The sequence below is a fragment of the Hordeum vulgare genome, chromosome 1H, assembly GCF_904849725.1.
Source record: "Hordeum vulgare subsp. vulgare chromosome 1H, MorexV3_pseudomolecules_assembly, whole genome shotgun sequence".
NCBI lineage: Eukaryota > Viridiplantae > Streptophyta > Magnoliopsida > Poales > Poaceae > Hordeum > Hordeum vulgare.
The window spans coordinates 81,865,016-81,888,759 of NC_058518.1; positions in this window are offsets into that span (position 1 = coordinate 81,865,016).

A 23,744-nucleotide genomic window follows, 5' to 3' on the forward strand; every position below is an offset into this window, starting at 1 on the left:
GAGCTATGTGGCTGACTACCTTGCTAACCCTAAGGTCTATGGGGACATGGAACCATATGGCTGGACCACTGATGAGGAAAAGGACTATGAGCCCAAGGGGAAGGAACAAACGAGTTCCGATGAAGAGGAGGCTCCTCTACCTCAACCTGGATGAACTCATGTGGAGTTCAAGAAGTCAAGCCTCCCTGGCCATAGGAACAAGCCTAAGACCTTGTTTATCCTTTCTCGTTTCTTGCAGGAGAGTAAGCAGGAACTTTGCCATAGAGTGTTGAAACTTGAGGAGGAAATGACGATCAAAGGGAGCAAAACTTTTTGCTCAAGTAGAAATTAGACAAGCTCAAGACTGTTTCGACAACTCCACCACCATCACCGCCAAAGGAAGACAACTAAGCATTGGTATGGGCAATCCCCTTGGCTTCTGCCAAGCTTGGGGAGTTGCCCTGGTATCGTATCACCTTTATATCTTTTGCTTTTACCTTTGTTTTAGTTCTTTCCTTTTCAGTTTTTATTTCTTCTCTTAGAGGAATAAGTCTTTAGTTTTTAGTTTGAGTCTTTTGCTTTTGTCTCTCCCTCGATGTATTCGAGCTTACGAGCTATATAATAAAGAGTATCCTAGTCAAGGCCTTTGCTTTGTGCCATGATCAAAAGTATGAAAAGAACGATAGCATGAAAGATCATGAGACGATCTTATGGAAAGTGATAGCTAAACATATGACACGTATGATGATTGAAACTTGTTGAGAATAAATCAACATAAACCTCAGTCATTGTTGCAATTAATAAGAAGTAATAAGGAAAGAGAGGTTCACATATAAATATATGATCTTAGACACTTTTTACAATTGTGAGCACTCACCAAACTATTACATGCTTAGGAGTAGATGTTGGACAAGGAAGACAACATAATGAATTGGGTTTGCTTGGTTCCAAACAATGTTATATGATTAGAAATCCCTTAGCATGTGACGATTGCTTCCACCTCATATTAGCCAAAACTCCCGCACCAAGTAGAGATACTACTTGTGCATCCATAAACCTCCAACCTAGTTTTGCCATGAGAGTCCACCATACCTACCTATGGATTGAATAAGATCCTTCAAGTAAGTTGTCATCGGTGCAAGCAATAAAAATTGCTCTATAATATGTATGATCTATTAGTGTGTGGAAAATAAGCTTTGTACGAACCTGTGATGAGGAATACATAAAAGCGACAGACTGCATAATAAAGTTCTTTATCACAGGAGGCAATATAAAGTGACGTTCCTCCGCACTAAGAGGACACGCATTCAAACCTCAAAAGCGCATGACAACCTCTGCTTCCCTCTGCGAAGGGCCTATCTTGTACCTTTACTTTTTACCCTTTGTAAGAGTCATGGTGATCTTCACCAATTCCCTTTTTTTGCCTTTGTCTTCGCTACCGTCACATGTTTGGGAAAGATCTATATTCATATATCAACTTGGAGTTGAGTACTCATGCTTTATTGTTGTTGACTTTACCATTGAGGTAAACCATTGGGAGGCAAAACTATAAGCCCCTATCTTCCTCTGTGTCCAGCTGAAACTTCGACACCATGAGTACCACGTGAGTTGTAACAATTGTGGAAAACAAAAGAGATGATTGAGTATGTGGGTTTGCCTTACAAGCTCTTATTCGACTTTTTCTGATGTTGTGATAAATTGCAATTGCCTCAATGACTTTGTACTGTTGTTGGTTACTTCTCGGTAAGGTTTTTGCTTCATGCTTTGCTTTGTGAAGGAATTATTACTTTCCCATAAGAATCTTTATGATATATTGCTGTCCTATGTGTGATCATGATGCCCTCTTGTCCGTATTGTGTTTTATCGAACCTTCGTCCCTAAAAATGTGGACATGTTTATGGGCTGTTATATTACTTGTGGTACCATATTTATGCCTTTTCTCTCTTATTTCGCAAGGTTTATTTGAAGAGGGAGAATTCAGGCAGCTGGAATTCTGGACTGGAAAAGGAACAAATCTTAGTCCACTATTCTACACATCTCCAAATGCCTTGAAAAGTTACGTGGATTTTTTTGGGATTATATAAAAAATACTGGGCGAAAGAAGTACCGGAGGGGGGCTGCCAGGGCGCCACAAGCCCTGCCACCGCCGCCCCCTAGTGGCGGAGTGGGGGCTTGTGGGCTCCCTGACGGCCCACTAGCCCCCCTCTTTTTCTATATGAAGGGTTTTGGTCCAGAAAAATCATTCAGGAGCTTTTTCGTGGTTTCGCCGCCGCCACGAGGCTTAACTTGAGCAGATCCAATTTAGAGCTCCGGTAGGACGATCCTGCCGGGGAAACTTCCCTCTCGGAGGGGGAAATCGTCGCCATCGTCATCACCAACACTCCTCTCGTCAGAGGGGAGGCATCTTCATCAACATCTTCATCAGCACCATCTCCTCTCCAATCCCTAGTTCATCTCTTGTAACCAATCTTCGTCTCACAACTCCGCTTGGTACTTGTAAGGTTGCTAGTAGTGTTGATTACTCTTTGTAGTTGATGCTAGTTGGATTACTTGGTGGAAGAGTTTATGTTTAGATCCTTGATGCTATTCATTACACCTCTGATCATGATTATGATTATGTTTTGTGAGTAGTTACTTTTGTTCCTGAGGACACGGGATAAGCCATGTTAATAATAGTCATGTGAATTTGATATTCGTTCGGTATTTTGATATGATGTATGTTGTTTTTCCTCTAGTGGTGTTATGTGAACATCGACTACATAACACTTCACCATCTTTGGGCCTAGAGGAAGGCATTGGGAAGTAGTAAGTAGATGATGGGTTGCAGGAGTGACAGAAGCTTAAACCCCAGTCTATGTGTTGCTTCATGAGGGGCTGATTTGCATCCACTAGTTTAATGCTATGGTTAGACTTTGTCTTAACTCTTCTTTTGTAGTTGCGGATGCTTGCGAGACAGGTCAATCATAAGTGGGATGCTTGTCCAAGTAAGGGAAGTACCCAAGCGCCGGTCCACCCACATATCAAACTATCAAAGTAACGAACGCGAATCATATGAACATGATGAAACTAGCATGACAGACATTCCCGTGTGTCCTCCGGAGCGTTTTTCCTCCTATAAGGCTTTGTTCAGGCTTGTCCCTTGCTACAAAAGGGATTGGGCCACTTACTGCACCGTTGCTACTACTTGTTACTTGTTACTTTTTGCTTGCTACGTTTAACCTCGCTACATAATCACTTGTTACCGCTACTTTCAGTGCTTGCAAATATTACCTTGCTGAAATCCGTTTATCAGAGCCTTCTGCTCCTCGTTGGGTTCGACACTCTTACTTATCGAAAGGACTATGATTGATCCCCCATACTTGTGGGTCATCACCTCCATATCGCAAAACGCGATGAACTCTTCTCCTTGATTTTTTTAGAGCGAAACGGACTAAATAGAGCTAGATTTGGAGGCGGTGGACCTTTGTGGGCCCCACAAGCCTGCCAGGCGTGGCCAGGGGGGCCCGCGCCTGGTGGGATTGTGGGCTCACAACTCCACTTCCTCCGCTGTTTCTTGCCCCAGTATTTTTCATAAATTCCAAAAAAATTCTCCGTAAATTTTCAGGTCATTTCGAGAACTTTATTTCTGCGCAAAAACAACACCATGGCAATTCTGCTGAAAACAGCGTTAGGCCGGGTTAGTTCCATTCAAATTATGCAAATTAGAGTCCAAAACAAGGGCAAAAGAGTTTGGAAAAGTAGATACGACGGAGACGTATCAGTGACCTCCTTGGACAAGGCTGTCCCCACGCCGGCTACTCCCAAGCCGGCTGGAGACAGTCGAGGCGGCCAGAACAACAACAAGCGCAAGGCGGATCAGCTAGATTTGTGCTCCAACAACAAGTTGGTAGCCAGCGTGGAGGGTGAGGCGTCGGCTTCTCAAGCCGGCTCTCAACGCAAGCGGCCCAACAGGGGCAACACGAACTAGTTGCCCAAGTAGACTTTCGAGCAGCTGCTTGACGCCCCCTGCAAGATACATTCTGGGGCACAGCCTTCTACCCACACCCTTCGACAGTGCAGTTTTGCACGACGGCTGTCGCAAGGGGAGGGCCTGCCGGCTGCCCCAGGTACACAGGCTATGCCTCAAGCCCCGACTCCTGGTCCTGCACCGGCTCCACCGCCGCCGCCTCGCGATGACGGACGCCTCCACGACGACTACCCCCATCAAGACAGAGCATTCGTTGTCTTCACCAGTGAAGGCGATGACAAGCATAGCCTGCGCCAGCGATGGCGTGAGGTGAATGCCACGGTTCCCCAAGTTCCCCAATACATGCATTGGTCGAATAGGCCAATCACATGGAACCGGATAGACCATCCTGCGGTGATGCCCAACCCGGGCTCATACGCGCTCGTCCTCGACCCCACCTTCGCCTCCAAGAGGCTCACCTGCCGGTTCTCCCGGGTGCTGGTCGATGGCGGTAGCAGCATCAACATCCTCTACCTCGACACTCTCCGCAAACTCGGGCTCAAGGAGACGGACATCCTGCCGACCAACACTGTCTTCCACGGCATTGTGCCTGGGCATTCCTGCTCGCCTATCGACAAAATCCAGCTGGACGTCCTCTTCGGCGACAAGGCTCACTTCCGCCGCGAGTCCATATGGTTCGAGGTAGTGGACCTCAGCAGCCCATATCACGCGCTGCTGGGCAGACCTGCTCTGGCCAAGTTCATGGCTATCCCGCACTATGCCTACCTGAAGATGAAAATGTCGGGTCCAAAGGGCATTATCACCATTGTTGGTGACTACAAGCAGTCGCTCGAGTGAGCCCAAGACAGCAGCCGCCTGGCCGACGCCATGGTGATTGCTGAGGAGAAGAGACGGATCCACCGGCTCGTGGCTCAGGCTACCGAGCAACCGGCAATCCCTTCTCCTCCGTCCCAGTCGGCCGGCGAAGGCTCCTTCAAGCCGGCCAAAGAGACCAAGCAGGTGCCACTCGACCCTGCAAACCCAAAGCAATGCGTCACCATCGGGGCTGGCCTCAGCCCTAAATAGGAAGGCGAGCTCGTCGACTTCCTCCGTGAGAATCGGGACATCTTCGCATGGTCCCCCAAAGACATGCCCGGTGTTCTGAGGAAGTACGTCGAGCACAAACTTCACGTGCGACCGGATGCATAGCCGGTAAAACAACCTTTGCGCCACTTCGCCAAGGGGAAGCGGCGCACAATTGGAGAAGAGATTACCCGACTCCTTGCAGCCGGCTTCATCATGGAGGTTTTCCACCCAGACTGGTTGGCCAATCCAGTCCTGGTGCTGAAGAAGAACAATACCTGGCGAATGTGTATTGACTACACTAGCTTGAATAAGGCCTGTCCGGAAGACCCTTTCGCGTTGCCTAGGATAGATCAAGTGATCGACTCCACTGCAGGCTGCGAAATGCTGTCATTTCTGGATGCTTATTCAGGCTACCATCAAATCAAGCTGGATCCAGCTGATCGCCTGAAGACCTCCTTCATCACACCCTTCGGGGCCTACTACTACACCACCATGTCGTTCGGTCTGAAGAACGCCGGTGCGACGTTCCAACGCTGCATGCAGCAGCGCGTACTGGCACAAATCGGCAAAAACATCCACGTCTATGTGGATGACATCATCGTCAAGACGAAGCAGCACTTCAGCCTCCTCGACGACTTGCGGGAGACGTTCGCCAACCTGCGCGAATACAAGATCCGGCTCAACCCGAAGAAGTGCGTCTTTGGGGTTCCAGGCGGCAAGCTCTTGGGGTTCTTCGTGTCCGTGATGACCCAAAAGTATAGGGTATCAATCGTAGTCCTTTCGATAAGTAAGAGTGTCGAACCCAACGAGGAGCAGAAGGATCTGACAAGTGGTTTTCAGCAAGGAAAAATCTGCAGGCACTGAAATTGTCGGTAACAAGTGATTGTGTGGTAAGATGATTCGTAGCAAGCAACAAGTAACAAAAGTAGCAAGAGTGCAGCAAGGTGGCCCAATCCCTTTTGTAGCAAGGGACAAGCCTGGACAAAGTCTTACAAGAGGAAAAACGCTCCCGAGGACACATGGGAATTTCTGTCATGCTAGTTTCATCATGTTCATATGATTCGCGTTCGTTACTTTGATTGTTTGATATGTGGGTGGACCGGTGCTTGGGTACTACCCTTACTTGGACAAGCATCCCACTTATGATTAACCCCTCTCGCAAGCATCGGCAACTACGAAAGAAGAATTAAGACAAAGTCCAACCATAGCATTAAACTAGTGGATCCAAATCATCCCCTTGCGAAGTAACGCATAAATTAGGGTTTAAGCTTCTGTCACTCTAGCAACCCATCATCTACTTACTACTTCCCAATGCCTTCCTCTAGGCCCAAATAATTGTGAAGTGTTATGTAGTCGACGTTCACATAACACCACTAGAGGAAAAACAACATACAACATATCAAAATACCGAACGAATACCAGATTCACATGAATATTATTAGCATGACTTATCCCATGTCCTCAGGAACAAAAGTAACTACTCACAAAGCATAATCATAATCATGATCAGAGGTGTAATGAGTAGCATCAAGGATCTGAACATAAACTCTTCCACCAAGTAATCCAACTAGCATCAACTACAAAGAGTAATTAACACTAGTAGCAACCTTACAAGTACCAATTGGAGTCGCGAGACGGAGATTGGTTACAAGAGATGAACTAGGGTTTGGAGATGAGATGGTGATGATGAAGATGTTGATGGTGACGAGTCCCCTCCGATGAGAGGAGTGTTGGTGATGACGATGGCGATGATTTCCCCCTCCGGGAGGGAAGTTTCCCCGGCAGGATCGTTCAGCCGGAGCTCTAGATTGGTTCTGCTCAAGTTCCTCCTCGTGGTGGCGGCGAAACCACGAAAAAGCTCCCTTCTGATATTTTATTTCTGGACGAAACCCTCCATATAGCAAAAGAGGGGGCAAGTGGGCTAATAGGGTGCCCACAAGCCCCCATGGCGCGGCCTGGGGGGTGGCTGCGCCGTGCAGGCTTGTGGCCACCCCCTAGCCCTCCTCCGGTACTTCTTCGGCCCAGTATTTTTTATATATTGGGAAAAAATCTCCGTTAATTTTCACGGCGTTTGGAGTTGCACAGAATAGGTATCTCAACTTTGCTCCACTTTCAGGCCAGAATTCCAGTTGCCGGTATTCTCCCTCTTCATGTAAACCTTGCAAAATAAGAGAGAAAAGGCATAAGAATAGTATCGTGAAGTGAAATAACACCCAAAGAAGCGATAAATATCAACGTGAAAACATGATGCAAAATGGACGTATCAACTCCCCCAAGCTTAGACCTCGCTTGTCCTCAAGCGAAAGCCGAGCTCAATAAATATGTCCACATGTTTAGGGAGAGGGGTGTCGACAAAACAAGATACAAACATGCATGCATCATGAACATGATCAGAACAGCATACCAACATATAATCTCTCATGCCAAAGTGATAATTCCTTCACAAAGTAAAACATGGATCAAGAACCTTACCAAGAAGTAACAACCGATAGCCTTTAGTCATGGAAGCAATTGCAATTTATCACAACATCAGAAAGAGTCAATAAGAGCTTGTAAAGCAAATCCACATACTCAATCATTCTTTCGTTCTCTACAATTGCTACAACTCACGTGGTACTCATGAGATCAAAGTTTCAGCTGGACACAGAGAAAGATAGGGGCTTATAGTATTTCCTCCCAGCTGCTTACCTCAAGGGTAATGTCAACAATAATAATTCATCAATGCCTACCTCCAAGTTGACATATGAATATAGATCTTTCCCAAGCATGTGACGGTAGCCAAGACAAAGGCAAAATAGGGAATTGGTGAAGATCACCATGACTCTTTCAAGGGCAAAAAGTAAAGGTACAAGATAGGCCCTTCGCAAAAGGAAGCAAAGGTTGTCATGCGCTTTTTAGGTTTGGATGTGTGTCCTCTTAATGCGGAGGAATGTCACTTTATATTGCCCCCTGTGATAAAGAACTTTATTATGAAGTCTGTCACTTTTATGTCATCCTCATCACAGGTTCGTATATAGCTTATTTTCCACACACTAATAGATCATACATATTAGAGAGAAATTTTTGTTGCTTGCACCGATGACAACTTACTTGAGGGATGTTATTCAATCCAGAAGTATGTATGGTGGACACTCATGGCAAAACTGGTTTGAAGGTTTATGGGTGCAAAAGTAGTATCTCTATTTAGTGCGGGAGTTTTGGCTAATATGAGGTGGAAGCAATCGTCACATGCTAAGGAATCTCTAAACATATAACATTGTTCAGAGCCAAGCAAACACAATTTATTATGTTGTCTTCCTTGTCCAACATCTACTTCTAGGCATGCAATAGTTTAGTGAGTGTTCACAATCATAGATGGTGTCAGAGATGATATATTTATATGTGAACCTCTCCTTCCTTATCGCTTCCTATTAATTGCAACAATGACCAAGGTCTACGTTTTCCTACCCTCAAGAAGTTTCAATCCTCATTCTTTTTATATGTGAATCCATCACTTGCCATAAGATCACTACATGATCTTTCATGCTTTTGTTCTATTCTCAATCTTTTGATCATAGCAAGAGGCAAAGCCCTTCAACTAAGACACTCTTTATTATATGGCTCATGAGCAAGAATACATCGGGGGTGACACAACGCAAAACTCAAAACTAAAACACTAAGACTTTACTCTACTAGAAAAAAGAAAACTGAAAAGAAAAACTAAAACAAAGGTAAAGGAAAAACATGTGATGGTGATACGATACCGGGGCAACTCCCCCAAGCTTGGCAAAAGCCAAGGGGATTGCCCATACCAATGCTCAGTTGTCTTCCTTTGGTGGTGATGGTGGAGTTGTTGCAACCTTTGATTCCAAGAGGGCCATCAGTCTTTGATTAATACTTTGGAGATCTGTGATATGTTTCTCCAGCAAAACAACTTCAGGAGTGAGACAAGTATTGGGAGCATGAGTTGTTTCACAAAACCTCAAGAGTTCAATCAAAGATGGACATAGTAGGTGGAGGTAGGGTTGGAGGAAATCCAGTTCTTCAACTTCTTCCTTGTTGAGCACAGATTGCACTTCGTCCCATGCGTTATCCTTCCCCTTAGCCTTGCCCTTGGTTTCTTTGGGTAACCTCTCCTTAACCTCCATGACCTCCATCCTTTTCATATCAGCATGAACTTCTCCATAGATTTTATGGAGGTTATTCTCCCCCACGGAGTCTTGAGAAGACATCTTGACCTAGATCTGCGGCAGAAAACAGGCTCGAAACGAAAAACATAGGAAATCTGCGTGATGCAGGGGTCAAACCAAACGGGGGTATATATAATGATTTTTTCCAGACCAGAAGGAGTACCCCGCACGAAAACAGAGTCCGAGAGGCGCACGAGGTGGCCACAAGCCCTCACGACGCGGCCAGGGGGTGGGCCCGCGCCGTGCAGGCTTGTCGCCTCCTCGCTCACTTTCCGGACTACTTCCAATTTTTGTATTTTTTTCAAATATTCTAAAACGGAGAAAATTTCCTACTGGAAAATTTTTGGAAACTGTTTTCTTACCGAATCTCATACCTCTTCGTTTTCGGAGTCTGAAACAGGCTGATAAATGTCCCTTAGGTATTCTTCCGGAGTTATGGTATTGGTGATATTGCCTTCAACATTTATGGGAGTACCTGAGATATAATGCTTGATTCTCTGCCCATTTACCACTCTCGGACAATTACCTTCCATGTTGTTGATCTTGATAGCACCGGAACGATATACTTCCTCAACAACATAGGGACCTTCCGATTTGGAGAGAAGCTTGCCTGCAAAGAATCTTAAACGAGAGTTATATAGCAAGACATAATCACCTACATTGAACTCTCGCTTTTGTATCCTCGTATCATGCCACCTCTTAACCTTCTCTTTGGAGAGCTTGACATTCTCATATGCTTGAGTTCTCCACTCATCAAGCGAGCTAATGTCAAATAACCTCTTCTCACCGGCAAGTTTGAAATCAAAGTTGAGCTCTTTGATTGCCCAATAAGCTTTATGCTCTAGCTCAAGAGGTACGTGACATGCTTTCCCATACACCATTTTGTACGGAGACATGCCCATGGGATTCTCATAGGCAGTTCTATAAGCCCATAGTGCATCATCGAGCTTCTTAGACCAATTCTTTCTAGACCTGTTGACAGTCTTTTGCAGAATCAGTTTAATCTCTTTGTTCCTTAGCTCTACTTGAACACTAGGCTGAGGGTGATATGGAGACGCAATTCTATGGTTGACATCGTACTTAGCAAGCGTTTTACGGAAAGCACCATGAATGAAGTGTGAACCACCGTCGGTCATTAGATATCTAGGGACTCCAAATCTAGGGAAGTTGACTTCTTTCAGCATCTTGATAGAGGTGTTGTGATCAGCACTACTAGTGGGGATAGCTTCTACCCACTTAGTGACATAATCAACAGCAACTAAGATGTGAGTATACCCATTGGATTTTGGAAAAGGTCCCATATAATCAAAGCCCTAGACATCAAATGGTTCAATGACAAGTGAATAGTTCATAGGCATTTCCTGACGTTTGCTAATATTACCTATTCTTTGACATTCGTCAAAATACAAGACAAACTTACGGGCATCCTTGAAGAGAGTGGGCCAATAGAAACCTGATTGCAATACCTTGTGTGCAATTCTATCTCCTGCATGGTGTCCTCCGTAGGCCTCGAAGTGACACTTCTATAGGATCTATCCCTGTTCATGTTCAGGTACACAACTTCTAATAAAACCATCTACTCCTTCCTTATAAAGGTGAGGATCATCCCAAAAGTAGTGTCTCAAGTCAAAGAATAATTTCTTCTTTTGCTAGTACGTGAAACTAGGTGGTATGTATTTGGCAACGATATAGTTTGGATAATCAGCATACCATGGTGCGCTACGTTAAGCATTGATGACATTCAATTGCTCATCAGGAAAGCTATCATCACTAGGTTGTGGGTCATCAAGAACATTCTCCAACCTAGACAAGTTATCCGCTACTGGGTTATCGACACCCTTTCTGTCAACAACGTGCAGATCAAATTCTTGTAGCAAGACAACCCATCTGATAGGTCTAGGTTTAGCATCCTTCTTCTCCATGAGGTACTTAATAGCAGCGTGATCAGTGTGAATAATGACTTTGGAATCAACAATGTAAGACCTGAACTTTTCACACGCAAACACGACTGCTAAAAATTCCTTTTCTGTAGTAGCATAGTTTCTCTGGGCACTGTCTAGAGTTTTACTAGCGTAGTGAAGAACATTCAACTTCTTATCAACTCTTTGACCTAGAACAACACCAACAACATAATCGCTAGTGTCACACATGATCTCAAAAGGCAAGTTCCAATCAAGTGGTTGGACAATAGGTGCAGTTATCAAAGCCCTCTTAAGTATTTCGAAGGCTGCCATACAATCATCATCAAAGACAAAAGGAATATCCTTTTGCAAGAGATTGGTAAGAGGCCTAGAAATCTTAGAGAAGTCTTTGATGAACCTTCTATAGAAACCAGCATGACCAAGGAAACTTCTTATCCCTCTGATATCTGTGGGGTATGGCATTTTCTCGATTGCATCAACCTTAGCCTTATCGACTTCAATACCTCTTTCAGAAATTTTATGTCCTAATACGATGCCTTCATTAACCATAAAGTGGCACTTCTCCCAATTCAAGACAAGATTGGCATCTTTACATCTCTGCAAGACTCGATCAAGGTTGCTGAGGCAATCATCAAAGGAAGAGCCGCAAACGGAGAAGTCATCCATGAAAACCTCAACAATCTTTTCACAAAAGTCAAAGAATATAGCCATCATACATCTTTGAAAGGTGGCACGTGCATTACATAAGCCAAAAGGCATACGTTTATAGTTAAAGGTACCGAAAGGGCAGGTGAAAGTGGATTTCTCCTGATTAGATTGTGCAACTGGTATTTGGGAGAAACCAAAATAACCGTCTAGAAAGCAGAAGTGTGTGTGTTTGGATAGTCTTTCTAGCATTTGGTCGATAAAAGGCAGAGGGTAATGATATTTTCTAGTGGCCTTATTCAACTTCCTAAAATCAAACACCATCCTATAGCCAGTAATAATCCTGTGTGGAATCAACTCATCCTTATCATTAGGGACAACGGTGATGCCTCCCTTCTTAGGAACGCAATGCACCGGACTCACCCAATCGCTATGAGCAACAGGATAGATAATACCCGCTTCCAGTTTCTTTAGTATTTCTTTTCTCACTACTTCTTTCATCTTAGGATTCAATATCCTTTGATGATCAGCAACTAGTTTGAATTCAGGATCAGTTTTGATCTTGTGTTGGCATAGAGTGGGACTAATGCCCTTAAGATCATCAAGAGTATATCCTATAGCAGCACGGTGCTTCCTCAGAGTTTTTAGTTACTTCTTCTCTTCATGCTCTGAGAGTCTAGCACTAATTATGATAGGATATATCTCCTTCTCATCAAGATAGGCATACTTAAGAGTATCAGGCAACTGTTTAAGCTCGAACACAGGATCACCCTTGGGTGGAGGAGGATCTCCAAGCAGTTCAACAGGCAGGTTATTCTTGAGGATAGGATATTGTTCTTAGACGACTCTATCGATTTCATCCCTTTCATCCATATGCGTATCATTTTCATGCTCAAGCAAGTATTGCTCTAAGGGATCAGTAGGAGGCACGGCAATAGAAGCTAAGGCAATAGTTTCATCCCTACTAGGCAACTCCTTTTCATGAGGTTGTCTACCAAACTTAGAGAAATTGAACTCATGTGACACTCCTTCAAAGCCAACATTGACAATTTGCTTCTCACAATCAATATGAGCATTGACAGTGTTGAGAAAAGGTCTACCAAATATGATGAGATAGAAGCTATCTTGTGCGGTAGCAAGAACGAGGAAATCAGTCGGATACTTCGTTTTACCACACAAGACTTCAACATCCCTAACAATTCCCACATGGCAGATAGTATCTCTATTGGCAAGCTGAATAGTGACATCTATAGGTTCTATCTCAACAGGTGCAATCTCATCTTTGACTTCCCCGTATAAGGATTGAGGTATTGCACTAACACTAGCACCCAAGTCACATAAACCATGATAACAATGATCTCCTATCTTAACATAAACCACAGGCATGCCAACAACAGGCCTATGCTTGTCTCTAACGTAAGGTTTAGCAATTCTAGCAGCATCTTCACAAAAGTGAATATTATGTCCCTCAACTTCTTCAGACAGAAGATCTTTGATAATAGCAATGCTAGGTTCAACTATAATTTGCTTAGGGGTGTAGGTGTTCTAATATAGCCTCTACGTATCACAGTTGAACCTTTGGAATGATCATTTATCCTAACAGGGAAAGGTGGTTTCTTAATGTAAGCACTGGGAACCACATGATCATTATAGGAAATGACTTTCTCTTCAACTGGAGTGGGTTTTACTACCTTGACTTCTAAAGGAGGATGAAATTTAAACCACTTCTCTTTGGGGAGATCAATATGAGCAGCAAAAGATTCACACAATGAAGCTACTATCTCAGAGTCAAGTCCATACTTAGCGCTAAAGTCACAAAAAGTATTTGTCTCAACAAAGGATTTAACGGAATCAAAAGTGAAATTCATACCTGACTCCTTACCTTCTTCAAGCTCCCAATCTTCAGAGTTGCGTTTAATTCTCTCCAATAAATTCCACTTGAAGTCAATATCTCTCTTCATAAAAGAACCAGTACAAGAACTGTCAAGCATGGTGCGATCATCATGAGAAAGTCGAGCATAGAAGTTCTGAATGATAATTTCTCTCGAGAGCTCATGATTGGGTCATGAATATAGCATTGATTTAACACTCCACCAAGCTTGAGCGATGTTTTCTCTGCCACGAGGCCAAAAATTGTAAATATAATTTCGATCACGATGTACTAGATGCATAGGATAAAACTTTCGATGAAATTCCAATTTCAACCGATTGTAGTCCAATGATCCAGTATCATCACATAGCCTATACCGTGTCAACGCCTTATCCTTCAAAGATAAAGGAAAGACCTTCTTCTTGACCTCATCCTCGGGCACACCTGCAAGCTTAAATAAACCACAAACCTCATCTACATAGATGAGATGCAAGTCTGGATGTGATGTTCCATCTCCTGTAAAAGGATTAGCTAGTAGTTTCTCAAGCATACCCGAAGGAAATTCAAAGCAAATATTTTCAGTAGGTGCAGCAACTTGAGGAGCAAATCTTTGTGCTTCCGTTCAAGGTGAAGATACCCCGAACAAACCCCTCAAAAGATTACTATCCATAGTGACAAGTGACAACAAATTTCAGCACACTATATGAATGTTTCCTTACCAAGTTCCACTTACCAAAGGCGCTTCACTCCCCGTCAACGGCGCCAGAAAAGAGTCTTGAGGACCCACAAGTATAGGGGATCAATCCTAGTCCTTTCGATAAGTAAGAGTGTCAAACCCAACGAGGAGCAGAAGGATCTGACAAGTGGTTTTCAGCAAGGAAAAATCTGCACGCACTGAAATTGTCGATAACAAGTGATTGTGTGGTGAGATGATTCGTAGCAAGCAACAAGTAAAAAAAGTAGAAACGGTGCAGCAAGGTGGCCCAATCCTTTTTGTCGCAAGGGACAAGCCTGGACAAAGTCTTACAAGAGGAAAAATGCTCCCGAGGACACACGGGAATTTCTGTCATGCTAGTTTATCATGTTCATATCACTACTGGAAAACAGCTTTTTGCCATCTGCCTAGTCTTTGCCTTCTTCTAGCTGATGGCAAAGAGTGTCTTTGCCGTCAGCTTCAGCAAAACAGACGGCAAAGCACAGGCTGATGGCATAAAGCCTTTTTGCCATTTGTCACATCTTTGTCGTCTGCTAGCAGACGGCAAAGAGTCCAGAGGCAGACGGCAAAGATATAGATAGGCCCACCTGACCGCGGGGTGGCTAGGTCAAACTGGAGTCGGACCTTTGCCGTCTGCTAGCGGACGGCAAAGAGTCCGGAGGCAGACGGCAAATAGTCTAGACTCTTTGCCATCCGCCGGCAGACGGCAATGCTCTAACACCGTTAACGGCTCCTTCCCCCACCCCGCCCCTCTCTCTCTCTGTAAGGGTCACCCCGTGCGCCCCTCTCTCTCTCCCCACCCCGCGCGCCCATCTCTCTGTAACGGCCGCCACCACCACCGTCGCGCCCCCGCCCCCGTCGCGTCGCCGCCCCTGTCGCCCCCGCCGCTGCCCCTATCGCCCCCACTGCCGCCCCTGTCGCCCCCGCCCCCGTCGCCGCCCCTCTCTCTCTCCCCCCACCTTGCCCCCGCTGCCGTTGCCACCGCCGTCACGCCGCCGCCCCTGTCGCCCCTGTCGCCTCCACAGCCGCCCCGCCGCCACCACTGCCCCCCGCCGCCGCACTGCCCCCGGCGACGCCCCACTGCCCCGTCGCACCCGTCCTCCTCGCAGCCCCGACGCCCCAGCCGCCCCCCCGGTGAGTCCCCCCCATTTTTTTGTTTTTCCTTATTTTTATTTATGTTAAATTAGTTAGGTTAGTTTTTTAGTTTATTAGGTTAGTTAGGCTACTTAGTTAGGTTGTTAAATTAGTTTAGTTTAGGTTCAGTTTTAGTTTAGGTTTAGTTAGGTTAGTTTCCTGTTTAGTAAAGGAGAAAAGGAGAAGAAGAAGAAGGAGAAAGGAGAAGAAGAAGAAGGAGAAAGGAGAAGAAGAAGAAGGAGAAAGGAGAAGAAGAAGAAGGAGAAAGGAGAAGAACAAATAAGAAGAAGAAGGAAAAGAAGAAGAAGGAAAAGGAAGGGAAGGAGAAGAAAGAAGAAGAAGAAGAAGAAGAAGAAGAAGAAGAAGAAGAAGGAAAAGGAAGGGAAGGAGAAGAAGAAGAAGAAGAAGAAGAAGAAGAAGAAGAAGAAGAAGAAGAAGGAAAAGGAAGGGAAGGAGAAGAAAGAAGAAGGAGAAGAAGAAGAAGGAGAAAGAAGAAGAAGAAGAAGGAGAAAGGAGAAGAAAAAAAATAAGAAGAAGAAGGAAAAGAAGAAGAAGGAAAAGGAAGGGAAGGAGAAGAAAGAAGAAGAAGAAGAAGAAGAAGAAGAAGAAGAAGAAGAAAAATAGGAGAGGAAGAGAAGAATAAGAGGAAAAAAGAAAATAATAATAATAATAATAATAATAATAGTAAGAAGAAGAAGAAGAAGAAGAAGAAGAAGAAGAGAAGAAGAAGAAGAAAACAAGAAGAAGGAGAAGAAGAATAAGAGGGAAAAAGAAAAAAAGAAAATAATAAGAAGAAGAAGAAGAAGAATAATAAGAAGAAGAATAAGAAGAAGAAGACAAGAAGAAAAGAAGAAGATGGAGAAGAAGAATAAGAGGAAAAAACAAAAAAGAAAATAAGAAGAAGAAGAAGAAGAAGAAGAAGAAGAGAAGAAAAGAAGAAGAAGGAGAAGAAGAATAAGAGGAAAAAACAAAAAACAAAATAAGAATAAGAAGAAGAGGAATAAGAGGAAAAAATAAAAAAGAAAAAAGAAAATAAGAGTTAGGTCACATATTTTTTGATTATCTTATAAAACAGCATATTTGTGTTGATTGGGTGAATTTCAATGTGCAGTTGTTCGAGCTCCGCCCCTACGTTTGTTGGTGAGCACAAATGACTTCTCCTCCTACCCCCTTAATTTGCTCTGTCCCGGTCTTTGTGCCGATGAAACTTGCTATCTATATATAGGTTTCTTCAATCATGAGTATGCGTGACCAGTATGCGTCTCCCATTCGAAAGGGCGACATCAATAAATATGCATGTCTTTGCATATTTATAACCGCCATCCTTTCGAATTGTCCAACATTATCCATGGACAGCCCGACTATGTGTAGATTGGGTTCGTTTTCCCGTATGCTGTGCTCTGGATCCGATGCGGAATTTCGTCAGTGCCTCCCTGTTGTTCTCCGGATGCACATCCTCTCTGTTTATTGCGGAGACGTGTATCAGGAGAACAGCGGGGAGGTGCTGCCAAAATTTTGCGTTGGATCCGGAGCATAGCATGGGAAAACGAACCCAATCTACACATACTCGGGTGGGATTAGGTCCTATCTTTACCTATTAGCGTGTAGGTTGCCTAGACGTAATGAAAATGGCGAACCTGATTAACCGATGAATATAAATGCTAAATTATATATAAATATATTTCTTCTGTCTTTAGTAGCTTTGCAAGATGAGTGATCATGCGTGGATGTATACCGGTCACCCTAGTCAGAAAGAGATGACGAATGAATGGTTTGTAAAAACAAAGGAATTTGTGAAAGCCGCATTCGCAAATGGCCACGAAAGAAACTATTGCCCCTGTCCTGGATGCGACAACTATAAAAAGACGACAGAGGCTGTAATGATTAAACACCTGCAGAGGAGGGGTTTTAAGCCTAATTATACGGTGTGGACATTTCATGGTGAGTCTATAGAACGCACAAGAGCTGAGGTGGTCTGTCGTCGCACGGACGAGCATGGTACCTGATTCGGTGGAGGATGATCCGCGCTGTAAGGCTTCACTCGGCGAGCTCCTTTGGGATTCTCACAGGGACCCGTGATTTGGAGCACCCACGAGGTCACCCTCTCCTCGGTCACGCCCACCACGTTGGTCCGAGTGGAGTCTTCGGGCCCTGTGTAATGCCACATAGCATGGTCGCGAGCCTGCAGCGGCTGGATCCGCCGACCAAGGAAGACTTCCTGCAGGTCTATACCGGTGACCCCCCCTCCTGACGACATCCACGAGTGCCTCGACCAAAGTCTGGATGTCGTTCTTCTCGGCCTTCGAGAGCGCGAGCTGCTTAGGCGGAGCGGGCCGGTCTAGACTAAAAGGAGGCAGCCCAGTCGATGCATCCGGGCAGGCGATGTCCTGGCAGTAGAACCACGTCGACTGCCAGTTCCTAACCGACACACTCAACTGGAGAGCAGGATAGCTGCTCCGACTCTTCTTCTGGAATCCTAAACCTCCGCAGAGCTGGAGGAGGTGCGTCTTATCATCCGACTAACTAAGACGTTTGATAGTTTGGGATCGGGCGGAGAAGATGTGTTTGAACAAACCCCAATGGGGGGCAACCGATGAAGCACTCGCACAAAACAATAAAGGCAGAAAGATGGGAGATGGCATTCGGAGGAAAGTGGTGAAGTTGGGCCCCGAAGTGATTCATGATACCCTTAAAGAAAGGATGCGGGGGAAGAGAAAAACCTCGATGGACATGGCTGAGAAGCAAGACGTGCTCCCCCTCCCGAGGCACTGGCTCGACCTCGTCGTCCGCCGGCAGTCTCCACGACTTATGCACGAGCATCCCGTGCTCCACGAGCTCCAGCAGATCTCCCTCCGTCACCGTGGAGTGGAGGAAGTCTCCTTGGATCCACCCCGCCGGCAGCGGCCGCTGCCGCCGCTGGGCAGCCGTCGCTGCCTTGCTCTTCTTCTTCCTCGCCTCCATCTTGCTGGTCTGACCCTTGGTCATGGAGGCGACGGCGAACCCTCGAGAGGGAGGAAAAGGAAGGAGTGTTGGGGCGCTGGAAGTGGTAAGGAAGACGGAGCAGGCGAGAGCGAAAGATTCGGCGAGCGTAACGAAGAAGCCTCGCCGCCCAGATTTAAATAGAGTTCCGACTGGGTCGCTGGCGGGTGGCCCCGAAACCTTATCCGCCCGACCGGCCACGGTGATATCAGTGGAGGAGTTGAAGGCGCGAGAATCGAGGCGTCAGGCGCTACTCGAGCGCGCTGGCGTCATCCCCGCTGAGCGCGCGGAACCCGAAATTTGAGATCCCGGAAAATCCGCTGCTGTCAGTTGACCGGTCGCGTCAAAAGATGCCGCAGAAACACTCGGTTCCCGACAGTCTGTTTCACAAGCACTTCCACTCGGATCGTTGGTAAGGAAAGATAAAATGGATAGAGGCAAGCAACGCCCAAGCCGAATCTAGTCCAGTCGGATCTGAACCTCAAGCACCGCTTCGTCGTTTCAACCCCAATCCATTCAGGGACTAATGATGGGGTCATAGTCCTAGGGTAGGGTCATAGGACTGCCATACAGGTCCTACCCAAGGACTACCCCACACAAAGGACAGGGCCCTAAGTCTGCCCCGATTGAAGTAAGGAGTCGCCATCATCCAGTCGGTAACAGGTCCTGAATCATCCAGTCGGAGACTAGCATTCAGAGGATACCAGGCTAACCGACTGGATACACTCGGTACATCGTAACCTCTCTGGAGGGAAACTGTTGTACGTTTCCGGGTGCATTTATTAGCATTCAAAGCATACGTTACCTGTAACGTACGCATTCAATCGCCACTACTCCGCCCCTGAATCAGAACCGTTGTGGAGGGCAGCGCACTCTCTATAAGCCGCCCTCCCCCACTCGTAAAGGGGTTAGCAAATCATTGTATTCCATATTACACTCGGCAATAAGCTCCGAGAGCACTGAGACGTAGGGCTGTTACCTCCACCGCAGAGGGGCCTGAACTCATACAACCTCGCCGTAGCTAGGACTCTGCCCATCTCATTCGTACCCTACACATCTACTGTCAGGTTTATACCCACGACACTCGGGATTCGGAAGATGAGATGGAGGAATCTGCAAAGGCCTTTTATGAAATGTTGGAGTCTTCAAAACGTCCTCTCCATGAGCACACTGAGCTCTGTCAGCTGGATGCAATTGCACAAGTAATGGCTCTGAAGGCTCAGTTCAACTTGGGAAGACAATGCTACGACGCGATGATGACACTATTTGGACGTTTCCTACCCAAAGGCCATGTGATGCCTACAAACCTGTAACAGTCGGACAAAATACTTCGTGTACTTAAGATGCCCTATGAGAAGATATATGCATGTGAGAAAGGATGTGTCTTATTTAGGAAGGAGTATGCACACTTGGTCTATTGTCCCAATTGCGAGTCTTGCAGGTATCTTGTGGTAGACAACGGTATGGGTGAGAAGAGGCAGACCAAAATCGCAGTTACTGTTCTTCGGTATATGCCAATCGTACCAAGACTTCAACGTCTTTTCATGGTCAAAGAGACAGCCAGACAGATGACATGGCACAAATTGGGCAAAAGAACCGAACTAGATGCGGATGGGAATAAGATGATGGTACACACATCGGATGGGGAAGCATGGAAACATTTCGATGGATTGCATCAGGATAAAGCGGCAGATCCAAGGAATCCTCGAGTCTGCGCCGCCACGGATAGTTTTAATCCCTTCGGCATGACGGAACCCAATACAGTTGTTGTCCTGTATTTGTCATTCCACTCAATCTGCCCCCCCCCCCCGGGCAGATTATGCAAAGAAAGAACATATTTCTGACGTTGATAATTCCAGGGCCCAATTATCCGGGGAAGAATATGAATGTGTACCTGCAACCGCTTAAGGATGAATTGGAAGAAGCTTGGGATAATGGGATCAAGACATACGATGCCGCTAGAAAATAAAACTTCAAAATGCATGTGTGGTACATGTACTCTATGCATGACTTGCCAGCGTATGCGCTATTCTCTGGATGGTGTGTGCATGGAAGGTTCCCGTGCCCCCAATGCAAGGAAGCTCTTCAGTTTCATTGGTTGCAGGAGGGTCGGAAGTATTCTTGCTTTGACTTGCATAGACAGTTCCTGGATCCTGACCATCATTTCAGAAAAGACAAGAAGAACTTTACGAAAGGTAAAGTTGTCAAAAACATGGCACCACCTGCGTTCACAGGCCAACAGATCTTGGATCAGTTAAACGCCCTCGATCCTGATCCAGAGCGTCCAGGATATTTCAAGGGGTATAATTCAAAACACGCCTGGACTCACAAGCCATGCTTCTGGGATCTGCCTAACTTCAAAGACCTCCTTCTTCCACACAATATCGACATGATGCACACTGAAAAGAATATCGGAGAGGCTATTTTTGGTACATTGTTCGACATAGATGGGAAGACAAAGGATAATATTAAGGCTAGAGTCGATCAAGAGACACTATGCCATAGACCGTTACAAAACATGAGAGAAGGCAAAGGAAAGCAGAAGTGGTCGAAGCCAAAGGCCTGGTTCAATCTTGGAAGGCCAGCTATGAGGGAAATTATCTTGTGGGTCAAAATGCACTTGATGTTCCCCGATGGGTATGCAGCGAATCTAAAGAGGGGAGCGAGTCTTGAAAAATTAAAAATCTTTGGTCTCAAGAATCATGATTGGCACATATGGCTAGAGCGGGTAATGCCGGTGATGTTACATGGCATTATTCCTGAGGATGAATGGCTAGTACTGGCGGAGTTGAGATATTTCTTCCGTGTTCTTTGTGCGAAAGAATTGTCGCCTGGCGTGGTAAAACACATGGAGGAGTTTGCACCGGAGTTGTTGTGCAAGTTAGAGAAGATCTTTCCACCGGGCTTCTTTAATCCAATGCAGCATTTGATTTTACATCTACCGACCGAGGCAAGATTGGGTGGGCCCGTGCAAGATCGTTGGTGCTATGCAACTGAGAGGATGCAGAAGACCCTTCGAGCTAAATGTAAAAATAAGCGTAGAGTTGAAGCATCGATGGCTGAGGCATTCATTACTGAGGAGGTGGCAAACTTTGTGATAGCACACTACGAAGCCAAAAATCATCATTTGCATAATCTGAAGCCTCGGCACAATGATGCAGACCCTAAAAAAGGTGGGTCCAACCTTACCCTATTCAAAGGGAAGCTCGCACCAGCCGGTGCTTCGAAACCAATAACGTTGGATGTCGAAGAATGGCGGAACATTTCGTTGTATATCTTCAACAACCTAACAGAAGTGCGGTCGTACATCGAATGAGTTCTCGGCACATTTTCCCGTAACTTCTAATTCATTTGAACTGCTCTTATTCCCGGATATTTCAAACAGCCATTACGTCGTCAAATTCTTGGATGGAGCGGTGATCGAAAATGATTCCGTCGAAGAGTATGAGCTTCTGTCAAAGACAGGAGGCGGCTATCCCGGTTTCATCTCTTGGTTCAAACAAACGGTAATTATCAATAATGGACCATTTCATTCTTAGTCTAACTTGCGGCTAATGCAACAACCGTTTCGTATTAAACTTGTAGGTTAATTCAGAGTCTATGGACGCCGAATTGAGACAAGTCGCTAATGGTTTTGACTATAAGGTCCGTTCATTTGAGAAATACAACATCAACGGTATCTCTTTCGTACCTTTGGCAAAGAGCTATCTATGCCCGACCAGAAATCTACAAATTGTGGTGTCTCTTCTATCGGCGAAGGTGTTATCGAGTATTATGGAAGAGTTGAAGCAATTTATGAACTTCAATTCTATGGTGAAAACCCACCGAACGTCGTAGTCTTCAAATGTTATTGGTTCCAGCCGAAAAAGACTAGAAGGACTCATGAACATATAGGACTAGTCGAAATCAATCCAAACACCAATTTAGATGTTCCCGATGTCTATATTACGGCTCAACAGGCGACCCAAGTTTTCTATCTACCGTGGGCATGCCAAACAGATAAGAATCTGGAAGGTTGGTATGTTGTTTATGAAGTGCCGCCACATGTCAGACCACCTCTCCCAAATGAACAGGATTATGAACCTCACATTAACCCAGACACATATGATGGAGAATTCTTCCAAGAATCACGTCTTTCCAAGAAACATTTCAAGAACCGTCGTGCTTCACCCAAGAACATGGAAGTAGACAGCGACAATGAATCCGACTCGAGCCCTCAGCCGGAACCAGAAGACCTGGAACTCGTAGAGGTTACTGATGCGGATGACCTGTCAATGCTTCCACGATTAAAGGAAGGCCTTTCACAACTTCACGCCGTTGAACCCGACAAGCACGTCATTCATGAAGACATGCGTGATAGTGATGATGATGATGCATTTATTGATGATGATTATTAGTTTGTAAGATTATTATTCATATATTATTATTCATGTTTAATCTTTATTATTCATGTACATATTATTATTCATGTCAGTTATTTAATTTTTTTTATGTTGTACTAATTTCTTTTAATCTTTATCATCGCAGGTCACCAGGTGTGGAAAGATGGTGGGCGCTGGTCCAGATCGCTCGACGGGTTCTTCCCAGGCGCCCCGCACGAGGGGTGGTACTTCCCTTCCACCCCTATCTCTCCGTAGAGCCTTGGCAGACAGTCTGTCGACACCACTCGTGGGTACTTCTTCGTCGGCGGCATTGCCCACCAGGAGAGGTGCTGGTCGGGTAGGGAAGAAGGGGAAGGGTACAGGGAGAGGTGGTGGCCGCGGAAGATCCAGGAGGACTGTTGAGCCGTCCTCGCCACCACCACCAGCTCATTCACCCGAGCATGGGACTAGTATGGTCGACCCGTTTGCGGAGGAGGCTACGGGGACTCCGCTCCAGGAGCCTGTTGTTGATGTGCATTCGTCCCATGAGACTCCGGTCCAGGAGCAGCCTCGGGTCGAGGTGCATTCGGCCCAGGAGCAGACGGAGGAGACTACGGTTCCGAAGGCTTCACCCAACGTGGAGAGGCCCGGATGGGAGACCTGGCCGGATTGTACCGAGTTGCCGGATTTGACCGAGGGTCCGGGTGGCTCAGGGGGCGGGGATGGCGGGGATGAGCTTACGGATAGTGAGGGCAATGTGGAGGTGGACGGGGCCACCGTGTACAAGCATGGTAGTACACGTCTCCCGGTCGCGTCGGCTACCCGCGAGCAGAGGCCGGTGATTAAACCTGAAGGAGATAGGTAAGTACATTTACTCTTTTTTTAGCTTTTGCCTTCAAGTTTGTTCAAATATCTAATGCGCTGACCTTATCATACTG